The sequence below is a fragment of the Elephas maximus genome, chromosome 17, assembly GCF_024166365.1.
Source record: "Elephas maximus indicus isolate mEleMax1 chromosome 17, mEleMax1 primary haplotype, whole genome shotgun sequence".
NCBI lineage: Eukaryota > Metazoa > Chordata > Mammalia > Proboscidea > Elephantidae > Elephas > Elephas maximus.
Genome location: NC_064835.1, coordinates 69,400,307 through 69,410,015, shown reverse-complemented (window position 1 = coordinate 69,410,015; position 9,709 = coordinate 69,400,307). Strand labels below are relative to the sequence as shown.

Genomic DNA, 9,709 nt, shown 5'->3' with positions numbered 1-9,709 from the left:
TTTCTTAGCTGAAGGCTCTTTTGTAAGGATGTTCCATATATCCAGTTGTTTGCAAAACTTCAGAGGTGACGCTGGTGTCAGACAAGAGGAATCTGGAGCCCTCCAAAGTGATGATTCTTCTTTGAGGACCATAATAGTGGCTCTTTAACAAGAGTTGTATTTTACAGGTTTAAATAATTAGCTTAAGCCTTGATATCATATGGCATAAGTACAATGCCTATGTTTGCTACCTTACATAGCACACACATTACGTATTTCACATTTCATCCACCTCACTCCCTCCTGTTTTTGCCTTTCTCTCCTACAACTCAATGATATAGCTATCCCAGACCAATATGACCCAAATTATGATAGAAATAAAACACAGAATGGATGCACAATAATTGACAAGATGTCTTGCTTTCTAGTAATATGATAGAACCAAAATACATTGTGAAGCACATCATATAGTGTAGCCCATGTTTCTTTTGGCCTGAGACAGAGCTTCCCTTTACTGCATAGGCACTAACATAACCTGTTTTAATCTGATCTCTTTTATGACACATTACTGTGGTAGAATACAATAGAAGAGCAGGGATCTGGCAATCTCTCTACAACTGTGTTGTTAACAGAACCCTGGTTTTCTTTGTCCCCACTATGAATATTTCTAGGTCTGCAAAGTCATTGTATCTGAAATTTATACAATGCTGACATAATAATAACATTAATAGGTTGCTATAGACATTATTTGTGGAAGAAGGGCCTGGTGATCTGCTTCCGTGAAGATTACAATCAAGAAAACCCTGTGGAGCAGTTCTCTTCTGTAACACACAAGGTCACCATGAGTCAGAATCAACTTGAAGGCAATAGGTTTGGTTTTGGTTTTGGTATATCCATTTTTAAGCTGTATACCTCTCTGTTTTAGCAATGCTGCTCCCTTTGTCTGGAATATAGAAAATGTTTTTCTTACCCAAGACCTGTACTGCTCCATACAGTAGGCTAGAGTTATGCAAGATTTCTCAAACCCTGCAGTAAAAAAAACCAGTAATTCCCCCTCAATATATGCTCTCCCCTTCTTTGTGTGCATAATGAAATTTCTTGAGTCTTAGCTGACTATGGTGGCCCTGTTAGAAACATTTCCCAGGCTTCCTTGAAACTAGGTGTGCTTAATTTCACCCACTGAGATGAGAGTGGAAGCCATGTGTGCAGCTTCTAGGTCATGTCATTTTAAAATGAACTTATGTGTGCTTCTCTTCCTCTCCTTCACCTTCCCTATGGTCTAGAAGGTAGTGCTGGTACTAGTGATTGGTGGCAAATGGACAAACAAGAAGGAAGGAACCTGAAACCTTGCTGACTTCATGGAGTAGGGGTGTCACATGGCTCCAGACTGCCTGCCTATTTCTGGACAAAGAAATAAACAAGCTGCTTTCTTGTTTGAGTCACTCTATTTTTCAGTCTCTTTATTTATTGCAGAAGGTTTGCTTTATACGCTAACTAATATTACCCTGCCTCTTTCTGGTCTCCATGTCTTTGCTTCTGCCATTCTTTCTTCCAGGAATGTTCTTAGCTATTTAGTGAACACCCACTTATACTTATGGGTACAGATCATGTGATAGTCCCTCTAACTCTGTTATAGGCTCCTTTACTTGCCTGTGCAGAATTTTCTACAGTTTTATCTGAATTCTTATTCAAGCTCCTATTACAGTGGACTGTGGAGAGTTATCTGTATGCTATTTCCTTCTGGTTAGCCAGTGAAGGGAGAGACCTTCTACAGCAGAACCTGGGCCATCAATAAATATTCCTTGAAAGAATAACTGACATGATAATAATAATAGACTGCTGTAGCCTTTTTTAGGTTGTATACCTCCATGTTTTTGCATATGCTATTTTAAATAACTTGGAAAGTTAACCAGCTAATTACCATCTAGAAGACTTCAGGGAAGTTCTGTAACTTTCTATGCTGATCCACAAAATGAGCCCACTGGGTTAGGTTAGAGGTGAAAGTTTGACATCTACTGATGAGTTTTTACTTTTGTTCCAAACATTGGTTCTCAGTAGATGCTGGTGGTGAGTACATGTCCCCCTTTGATGTCATATCCAAGTTAGGCCAGTTGTCATATGTTATTCTCTTCTCTTGCACATTGAAAACTGTGATGTATGTCCTCTTGTGAGACTTACAGCTTCTCCAAATTTAGTTCCCTTGCTGCGATGGCAGTGGACTTGGGATTTCAGAGAAAGAGTGAAGATGAAGGTATAGCTGTGAAGCAGAGTGCTTTGAATAGAGGACAATGGCGATTTATATACTAAGTCTACATCAGTCCTGGAGATAGGTAAGATGTTCTGGCTGTAGGGAATTCAGAAATGGAAGTTCTTGTCTAGGATGTGTCAATATGCTCACTCTTGTAGCTTTGCTGCTGTCATGAGAGGCAGTACAGGTTTGGATATAGAGTAGAATTTGAACAGTGCTTTTCAGAGTTGGAATGTGACATGGGCTGTTAGTTAGAAGGTAAGTGCTATGGAGCCTTAGAGGTGAAAGCATGTGTTAATAAGCAGAGTGGTCATAATCAAAATAGATGAAATGGCCAATTCCAGCCATAAGATGAGCCATTAATGAGGTATCCCTTTCCACATGAATGGGATTGTGACTATGGGAGGGAGTACATTCATATAGTGGTTTTGGTGTCACAGAAATGCTTGGTAGTGATAAGCAGTAATCTTTATAGCCTCTAGATAAGGTATGTTCTGGGAACATATATTAAAATGACTGGTGGAATTCAGGGCACAATAATATCCTGAAGAACACATTGAGACCTGAATGGACTGCAGTGAACAGCTGGAGTGCTTTGCCATGGGGTGCAAGTATCTTCTTCTGGGACATAGAGCCGCTTTGGTATAGTGAATGTTCCCTTGAGCTTCTTGAAGTTAAGCAGACATCTGTCTACTGCTCATTCACATTTGGCTTAGTTGGTTACAGCCGTGGTGTGTTGGTGTTAAATTTTTTGGCACAGAAGATTTCTCAGGTGGAGCCACCTCTGCCAGCCTGTCAGGATTTCTTCTCTCTGGTTGTGCTGTCCGGAGCATAGATAATGTGGAAGTGGAGATATGGAAGTGCTAGCATGCCAAGTGTATGGCTCACTTTATCAGGTGTGGACTTCACTTCTAATTTTGACTCAGACCCGTGGCTGGAAGGAGCCCTGGTAGTGTGAACAGTTAAGTGCTCAGCTGCTAACTGAAACATGGGCAATTTGAATCCACTCAGCATTTCTATGGGAGAAAGACATGGCGATCTGTCTCCATAAAGATTACAGCCAAGAAAACTCTATGGAGCAGTTCTACTCTGTCACATGGCATCAGTTTGAGTCAAAAACAACTCACTGGCACCTAACAACTATCACCGCTGGCTGTAGAGGGAGGCTTGTCTTAAGTGAATTGGTCTCTGTGAAGCAGAGGCTTCAAGTCTTAATTTTTGTCAATTCAAGCTGCACTGACAATTTATCTATAACAAATAGTATTATTGATTTCATAAACCCAGTTCTTGGGGAAGTAGATACAGAGATGAATTGTCCCTGTGAAAGTCTTCTAGTGAAAATTTGACCCATAATTTATTGTTGTTAGTTGTCATTGAGTCAACTCCAACTCATGGTGATCCCATGTATAACAGAACATTGCCCTGTCCTGTGCCATCTGCATGGTCGTTGGTATGTTTGGGTCCTTCGTTCTGGCTAGTGTGTCAGTCCATCTCACTGAGGGTTTCCCTTGTTTTTGCTGACCTTCTACTTTGCCAGACATGTCTTCTTCTAGCAGTCGGTCTTTTCCGATGTTGTGTCCAAAGTAAGTGAGCCATAGTCTCACCATCCTCACTCCTAAGGAAAATTCAGATTGTATTCTAAGACTGATTTGTTTGTTCTTCTGGCAGTTCATGGTATATTCAGTATTCTTCACCAACACCACAATTCAAATGCTTCAGTGCATCTTTTCTCTTCCTTTTTCAATGTCCAGCTTTGATCACACTAAGAGGTTTCTACTCTAGGACTCTGGATTCCTTACCTGCTGCTGGAGACTCTATGGATATACATGTCCTCCCTCCAGAGTTTCAAACTCATCTCTATGATCAAGCCAATCCAGGGGCACCTGAATCGCCAATGAAGGCAAATCCTGAACTATCAAGTGAATTGTTTTTGTTGGCCATCAATTCAATTCTGACTCATAGCCACCCCATGTGGCAGACTAGAACTGTACTTTAAGATTTTTTAGGCTGCAATCTTTATGGGAGCAGATCACCAGGTCCTTTCTCCTGCTCAGCCACTGGGTGGGTTCAAACTGCAAACCTGTTAGTTAGTAGCCAAGTGCTTAACTATTTCATCACTAGGGCTCCAAGTAAATTACAAAAGTAAGGATGGATGCTTCAGATTAGAGGGCCTCCTTGATTCTGTTTTATCAGCTAAAGGGAGAAAGCAGAGAATTTCAAAGTCCAAACAACCTATGGGTATTTCACATGTAGAAGGCTGGTTTCCATTTGTCTTCTTTTTTGATCAAAATATGCTTGTATTTAGCGTCACTGTTCAGCTTCATGGAAAAGAAGGCTCTGAAGTTGGTCCAAGAGCCTGGGATTCATCGGTGGTGAGAAGTCATCCTGAATAGTAAGTGTACTACAGCCAAGGGACAGTTTCCTGTCTTCTTCTACAGGAAGCATGCTGAGGCCTTGACAAGACAGCTGGACAGCCTAATGAACTCTTGGAAAATATTTTCTCATGCCAAAGGGCCTTGGCTTCAGACTCAGACAGCCAGCTTTCCTGCTTGGCAGGAAAATGAGGACCCCTCGAAATCAGGCCCATGGTTATCTAGAAAATAATTACTGACTTTTTCCATTTGCCAGACAGTATTCTGAATGTTTTATATTTACTATGTCAGAAAATCTTCAGACCAACATTGTGAAGTGTGTACTATTGCTAGTCACACTTTATAGATAAGAAAACTGAAGCCCAGGTAGGATAAAAAAACTTGCTCAGGAAGACACAGATAGTGAGGAGTAAGGTAGGATTTAAATGTGAGGTGTTTGACCCTACAACATGAGCTTTTAACTCCAGTGCTGAGGCTGCCTTGGAATAATTTTCCTTTTCTGGCCTCCAACTAGAGGTCTGTTGAAACAATGAAGAGATATGCTAGAGGATAAACCAGGTGTCAAGGTGTTCTTCAAGGATGATACCCAATTTATAATTTCCTGGGAGCCTACTGATCTGACCTAGGAGTGGTAAAGATGTGAAGATGTATTGGAACTATGGATCTTTCTGTGAATCGCCTTATAAGACAATTGTCCTCTTGGTTTACTCTCTTACTTTGCTTTTTCTTAAAAGGAACCCTGGTGGTGCAGTGGTCAAGAGCGCAGCTTCTAACCAAAAGGCTGGCAGTTCAAATCCACCAGCTGCTCCTTGGAAACCCTATGGGGCAGTTCTACTTTGTGCTACGAGGTTGCTATAAGTCAGAATTGACTCGACGGCAACCGATTTTATTTTATTTATTTTTCTTAGAACAAAATAAATCCTTTATTCCATTTCTTGGGTGTGGTTAAGTGGGTCAAACCAACACGAGCATCACCTTCGCAACTGGACTCCCTCAGTCTCCCCTCCTCATCCACTCTCATTCCTCTTAGTGCTACCGGAGAAAACTTTTCAAACAATCTGATCAAGTTATCCTAGTCCTTAAGATACTTCCACAGATTTCAAGCCCCAAAAATATATGCATAAGGTCACTATGATTTGGAGCCGACTTGAAGGCAACTAAGAACAGCAATATAATATTTTTAAAACTCCTTAGCTCACCAGACCACCCTTCCCCCAGTTAAAACCTGTTTACCTGTCTAGACTCCTCTTCCGTGGGTTCGCCTAGTCCTTCCCTACCTTCTACCCTCATGTCTACACTCCAACCAAACTGAAGCACTCCCAGCATGTCAGGGTGTTTCACACCTTCATGAAGTAGCACCTCTTGAGCTTTCTGTTCACAGCGTGCCCACACATCCTCTCCCATCCTCACCCACACCCCCATCATTATCCACAAAGCTATTGCTCATATTTTAAAAGTCAAATAAAATATTATCTCCTTCTTTAAAACCTTCACAACACACTGTTTCCGCTGCTCCTCTCCTCCCCTAGACTCTTGAAGAGGACAAGCTCTGCAGTTAGACCACAAGGTTCATACCCATCGCCATCCAGTCGATTTCAACTCATAGCAACCCTATAGGACAGAGCAGAACTGCCCCTTAGAGTTTCCAAGGAGTGCTTGGTAGATTCAAACTGTTGACCTTTTCGTTAGCAGCCATAGCTTTTAACAGGTACACCGCCAGGGTTTCCATAAATATACGTACGTACATATATATATATATACACATATATATATAGTTGTTGCTTTTAGGTGCAGTCAAGCCAGTTCTGACTCATAGCAACCCAATGTACAATAGAACAAAACATTGCCTGGTCCTGCTCTATCCTCACAATCTCACAGTCATTGCTATGTTTGAGCCCACTGTGCAGCCACTGTGTCAGTTCATCTTGTTGAGGGTCTTCCTCTTTTTCACTAACCCTCTACTTTACCAAGCAAGATGTCCTTCTCCAGGGACTGGTACCTCCTGATAACACGTCCAAAGTACGTAACACAAAGTCTCACCATCCCCACTTCTAAGGAGCACCCTGGCTGTATGTCTTCCAAGATGGATTTGTTCATTCTTCTGGCAGTACATGGTATACTCAGTATTTTTTCACCAACACCATAACTCAAAGGCATCAATTCTTCTTCAGTCTTTAGGCTCTGAAAACACTGTGGCTTGGGTCCTCAGTCCTCAAAAAAGTAACACTTTAAAGAGGTTTTTTTTGCAGCAGTTTTGCCCAATGCAATTTGTGGTTTGATTTAATGACTGCTGCTTCCATGGGCCTTAGTTAGTTTTTAGCTTCCATGGGCATTGATTGTGGATCCAAGTAAAATGAAATCCCTGACAACTTCAATCTTTTCTCCTTTTGTCATGATGTTACTTATTGATCCAGTTGTGGGAATTTCTGTTTTCTCTATGTTGAGATGTAATCCAAAATGAAGGATAATATATATACATATGAATATAAATGCATTACCAACGTGAGCAAAATTTAAATCCTCCAGGTCTCATCTTTCTCATCTGTACGATGGAACTAATAAAATACTTCTCACATTGAGTCATTGAGAAGGGTAAATGTTGTATAACATGAAAGACCCTTAGCTCAATGCCAAGCACAGAGCAAACACCAGGTAAGTGATAGCTGTTATCAGTGTTATAATCATCATCCTGTTCATCTCATTGTTGGATAATGGCTGATCCACGTGGATGTCTTCTTCTCTAGATGTATACTTCTTGAAGAGACTGTCTGTGTAATTGGATTTTATATCCCTAGCACCTGGCACAGTGCCTGCCATGTAACAGGTGCTCAATAAACACTTATTGGATGAATTATAACTCAATTATCTGCCATCTGGTTTGTCCAAAGCTACATATTAGCAGGATCTAGTCTACCGTTCCCTCATGCTATAATCCCATCCTTCTTTATGTTTAGGGAAAGCGGAGTTTATCTTGCATCTTCTCCTGGAGTCAGTTCACACAGGACCTGCTGCTTTGTTCTCACTGCCTCCCAATGTTCCCTGCCAGGTGGCCTGGAATTTCAGAAAGTTTGACTGCTGGGCACCCCCAGGAAATGCAAGACTGCTGCTTTTTCTCAAAGTAATGCTGCCAGCACCTGGCTAGCCTTTAAGCGGACGTGATGTATGGAAGCTACAATTCCCTTCCCTGCCCAGTGCAATAGTGGGTACTTCCCATGGGTTAATTCCCCACAGTGTCACTAACAGGCCATTGTAAGAAACAGATTTTCAGTAAAGGATTGGAGATCACAAGGGGGTTTATCACATGGCAGGTGGGGCAGGAGCAGACATCACCACCGCTGAAGTTAACCTACCCTTTTCCCGTGACTGCCCGTTTCTTTTAGGGAGCAGCTGGCTGACACATTAGTGTTGCTGAGGCTGCTCACCTTTCCTTTCTATGTCTTTGCTCTTATTCATCCTGTGGGAAAATGCATCAATTTCTATCCATTTGTTATGTACAGCCCTTCGTGACCAAGAACACCATTAACAAACATGCTTTCCTAAATTAAAAAGCAGTCTATACTCAAAATCCCACCTTTAGTTGTGCAAAGATCAGGAGAAGCTTTGGAATGACGTCTTTTTTCTTTAAGGAATTTCGGTATCTCAAAAAAAAAAAAAAATTTGAGTAATCTCTCTAAATGGAAGAAAAAATAACAATTCTTCTTTTATCTTTGCACACAGCAAGTGCCAGGGACCAGAGCTTTTCCTTTCCTTGCCTTCCCTTTCCCACCCCCCTTTCCTGTCCCTTCTCTTCCTTATTCTTCTCTTTTCTCTGAATGAGAAAAGTCCAAGCACAGACTACAGGCTAGTTTCAGGTGAGATGCCACTGCTCAACCTTCCCCCCTTGTTTCGAGTTTTTAGCAAAGTAATATCTAACTTCAGAAATCTGTGTACGTGTGTGTGCGTGGGTATGTACAGAAGTAGGTGTGGAATGACACTCATCTGCGTAACTGTGGCTGAATATATAATAGGGGGAAGTTGGCTGACATTTGAAAACCTATCAATTACTTGACATGTTAACCAGGTATTCCTAGTGTTGCTATTCTGGCATGCCTAGGCCCCACACATTATATCAGGAAGAAGATTTTTAATTCAGATTTTTGTCATGTCATCTAAATCATAACATCTCCAGGAAGCAGGGTATAGGTGGAAGAATGAAAATGGGTCCTCTTCTTCAACTGGAGTTGCAGCATTTACTAGACAAGTGGGCTTTTCACACCGACTAGCGATTTATGCTAAAAGAATCTCTACGTAGTTCTCCAACTGAGGACTGAGCAAATCTCCTCTAGATCAAATTCTACATGGCAGGAATAAATACACTCCAGACTGACACACTGGGAAAGTCAGAGCACTGTCTTTCCCCAGTCTCCTCCACTGCCCTTGATAGACCTGGGTCCGGTCAAGAGACTGAGCCATACTACAGGCCTGTCACCTAGTGGGATCCGGAAGGCAAATTACCAAGAACTGTTGCTGTTCCTGGGGCTTCTGTTGCAAGACGGTGACAATCTGATCCCAATCTGGAGAAGGAGATCCACTGGGAAGGATTTTTTTTTTTTTTTTTGGTCTACTGTTTTAATTTAGCATGCTACAAAAAGGATAAGTCAAGAGATTTCCTCATCTGGAAAGTGATAAAAATATTGAAGTCTCTCCAAAGGCTGCGGATGACATAGAGTAAGCTGGAGAGGAGAGCATGGCTGAGCTGAATTTTGAGAGAGGGTGCCCACTGATGAAACAAAGGCTCTAGAGTGCTGCTCTCTCTATGGTAGATTAAGTACAGTGCAAACTCAGTAATCTGAACATCCTTTATTTGAACTGTCCCGTTATTCAAACGACTCCCTAAAGCCAATTTCCTTTACCTCTTATGCTCTGACATGCTGAAATTGAAGATTTCTTTCATCGTTCCATTTCTTTTTTTCTTCAAACTGTATTAGTCAAACTCACCGCTTGCCTGAACACCTTTGAGCCCTGATTTGTTTGGATAATTGAGCTTCCACTGTAGTTTTGAATCGATTACACAATGATGGCCTTCTCCCAGGTCCCCTATCGGATGGAAAATAGAAGGGAATGGGACATG

The 9,709-nt window shown here is 41.6% G+C and overlaps 1 long non-coding RNA gene across 1 annotated transcript; it reads left to right on the top strand.

The window, feature by feature from the left end:
* The first annotated feature begins 870 nt into the window (after positions 1 to 870).
* LOC126060905 (uncharacterized) lies at positions 871 to 5,873 on the top strand. The gene is made up of 3 exons (XR_007513682.1): positions 871 to 2,309; positions 4,533 to 4,619; positions 5,334 to 5,873. It is a non-coding gene; the product is annotated as an uncharacterized LOC126060905 (long non-coding RNA).
* The last annotated feature ends 3,836 nt before the right edge of the window (positions 5,874 to 9,709 follow it).